Here is a 3,691-nt window from a genome sequence, read left to right as displayed (position 1 = left end):
GCCACCACACCCAGTCTCAATTGCCAACTCAGCGTGCCCCGAGGGTGGGGCCAGCACAGCAGGCCTGGAGATCGGACCGCAGGCATCTGTGCCTGCTTGCAGGCAGCCTTGGAATTTCTTTTATTAAGATTGCTTTACCTATGCTGGGTAATTTGTGCAGGCTGCTACCCTCTGACTGAAGTTATTGTGATGACTTAGGATATACATTCAAATATCTACAGATTGCGGATACACTTTTCTTATCTATGTTTGATAGTACCATGGACACAGCTCTTTATATAAGGAGCAATGATAATTGATAGCTCTCAGATCCTTTTAGGGTGCTGGCGTCTCCTTTTAGAGGTTACTTCTAGGTCCTATCTAGAATGAACTGCTAGAATTCAATTAAGCAAGCGTAAGTGATGACAGCTTCACATTTATTTAAGGTGTGGAGGGAAAGCAGAAGGGCAAGGGGAAAATAGGCTCTGCAGTGCAAATTTTGTGCCAAATAAAAAGGGAAGGAAAAATTAAGTACCTGACAGCATAGGCGGTCTATCATGAAGAAGGATAGCAATGTGTAAGGGCAACTGTCTCTTTTTTGTATGCCCCATGCTGGTGCGATGTCTTATCCTAGCAAAGACCAGCTCGGGATGAGAAGTATGCACAAAGGGGCGTGAGAATCGGCTGGTGCCTGTGCCCAGGACCCTGCAATGCCGCTTCTCCCAGCTGAGGCACCGCTCCTTATCTTCTCATCTCGGAACCACTGGCAGCGGTCCAGTGCGGAGGAGCGTGTGCAGCTGGGGAAGGTATACCCAGCTGGCATGTCCAGAGAAAACAGGATTGGAGCTTATCCCTGCTTCATTATTCGTATGTGGACATGAGAGCAATTCAAGTTTTTGTAGTATAAGCTCCTCACATGAGTTTTACAATTAATTCATATATTTAAAATAAGCAAAGAAGAGCTGGCCAAATAGCTCAGAGGATTAAAGCACCTGCACGTAGGCTCAGGGGCTGGGGGTTCAGTCCCTGGGCATACCATGCTGGACCCGCCCCCGAGACACGCTGAGACAGCAATTGAAACTAGGTGTGGTGGCGCGTGCCTGTAATCCCAGCTCTGGGGAGGCTGTAAACAGACGGGTCACTTGAGTCTGATCTAGCAGTGAGACCCTTAACACCCTTAGACCCTTCCCTAAAATAAAAAATAAAAGAAGCAAACAAAACTTATTGTTCACCTCGAGCAACACAAGACCACAGCCACCAGTATGTGGCCCAGCCTGTAGCAGTTTTCTCTGTAGGCTGAACCCTTTTGACACCAAGCCTTTCCACGTGGCGCCTTAGTTCCAGGCTTTTAATCAGGATCATGGCTCCCCTCTCGGACTACCCCCAAGCTCTGCTGTCATCAGTAGCTGGCCGGAGTCCAAAGCCACTTTTGAAAGTTGCTGTTTTACCCGTACGATAGTTGAACTGATGCCCTCAAGTTTGTTATAAGAGATGTCTGCTTTATATTAGAACATCTTCACTGGGATTTGCAGAATGGATAGTTCTCTTTAATGGAAAAGCATATTTTCATAGCTTTTCCAGGAATGCCGCGGTGTTTTTAATGGAACCATAATCCATTCCCTTATTTAATCTTCAATCATATAATGCTTATCTAATTGAATATAATGACTCATGCACATTCACTAATGGCCTCAAAATAAAAAAAACTTTTTTATTTTTTAATTTAAAAGAGCTTCAGAGCAGAGTACACAAGAAAAACAATACAAAAATATCAGTTGTTGATTTGAACTCTAAAAAGTAATGTTTGGAGTACTGTAACGTGGAGCGATAAATCATTGTAATGAAATAATTAAAAAACATTCATCATTCTGACAATCTGAAAAAGTATGCAAATTGTTCAGACATTGTACTAAAAATCCACCTACAGAACTTTTAGCTCCCACAGGAATTGATTTTTTATAAAATAATATTTTGAAATATTTTTCATGAGCATTTATTCAGAAAAATGGTGCCTTATGTAGAATTTCAAAATCAATCAAAATTTATTGCTCAAATTTGACATTTATGTGTTCTGGTTGGAGTTCATGGACTCTGAACAAAGTAAGTATTATTTTGAGTATTTTCAGTTATTTTAATATATAGTGTCATAAATAAGGAACAAGTTGTCTTCAGAGGTCTGCCTCAGAGTTTGGAGTGTGAAAAACATGGCAGTTTGGCACTCAGCAATAATTCTCAAATGAAAACTGTAGCATTTTACTTTTATAGAAGCAAAAGCAGGACAACAAATTAACAACTGTGGAACTTACCAAAACATCAATTTAAAAAATATTACAAAACATTAACTACAATGTAGTATCCTGAGTTAGATCATGACAGAAAAAAAAAGATATTAGTGGAAAAGTACTGAAATCTGAATAAAGTCTGAAGTCAGGTTAATGGTAATAGACTAATGTTGCTTTGTAACTTTTGACAAAGGCACCATTGGGAATGTAATGTAATTAGCGGAAAATCAGGCAAGAGGAATAAGGAAAGTGTATTTCCCTTACTTTTCTGTAAGTCTAAAATCCCAAAATTAGAAGTATTTAAATATTTAGAAATCATAAAACAATTTGTGTTGTTAAAGTATCCAGCAATATGGTACACAGGCTGACAGAATGCAATGGCATTATGCAAGGGCCTTTTGTGCATATGTGTGAAGGTGGTGTGCGTGTATGTGGGGTGCAGAAATGGAAATATATTAGCAGAATTAATATACTTACCTCTGATCTTCAGTCAATAGTCCTGATACTTGACTTTTTTTTGCTATTTTATTTTATTTATTTTTTTTCCATAATTTCATTGAGAAACAAATAGCAATGAGACAGTTTCAAACCAAATTGGTAGGACAGTTTCAATAATTAACACATTGCGTACATTCTTCCTAGTGGTTAATTACTGTACAAAACAATGTACTGGGACTATCCAGTGCATGCTTTTTTTGATGGGTTCAGGATATGGCATTTATTTATTTATTTATTTATTTATTTATTTATTTATTTGGCAGCACCAGGGATTGAACTCAGGCCCTTGCAATTGAACTCAGGCCTTTTTGTGTATGCCAGGGAAGCACTTATTCCACTGAGCCATCTCCCTGGTCCCAAATGGCAGAAGGATTTTTTTATTTTTTGGTCCGAATGCCTTCAGGGCAGGTTTGGCTGGCTTGAGTTTGGGGATTGAAACACAGCAATCTGAGCCTGAAGGCTTTGTTGAAGCAGCCACTTAAAGAACTGAGCTAAGGGGCAGGCCCCTGATACTTGACTTTTAGAAGGACAGAGATGAGAGTGGTAAACTTCTGAAAACATTTTATTAATAAAAATGTATGCTTTAAGTGGGAATTTATGTTTGTGGTGATAACTTGATACATAAACTTAATTTCCAGTTTTGGAAAAGATGGCCATACATGTATTTATATAGGAAAATGGCCACGGTCATGTTTGTCACCTGAGGTAGAGTTTGCAAACAAAAACAAAATTTTACCAAGTAAAAGTATTCATGAACTGAGGCAACACTCACAAGTATCTCCACATGTGGATACAATTCTACTTTATGGATTCTTCTCCTTAACATTGTGATACAAACAATAGTTTACAAATAGACGACTTTTAACTTTTTTTTTTTTTTTTTTTTATTTTAGGGAAGGGTCTCACTACCAGATCGGAATCATAGTGATCTG

This window comes from Octodon degus, unplaced genomic scaffold (assembly GCF_000260255.1).
Source record: "Octodon degus isolate 3935 unplaced genomic scaffold, OctDeg1.0 scaffold00004, whole genome shotgun sequence".
In the NCBI taxonomy this organism is placed as follows: domain Eukaryota; kingdom Metazoa; phylum Chordata; class Mammalia; order Rodentia; family Octodontidae; genus Octodon; species Octodon degus.
The sequence above is the reverse complement of the archived record's forward strand: the minus strand, read 5'-3'. Positions refer to the sequence as shown.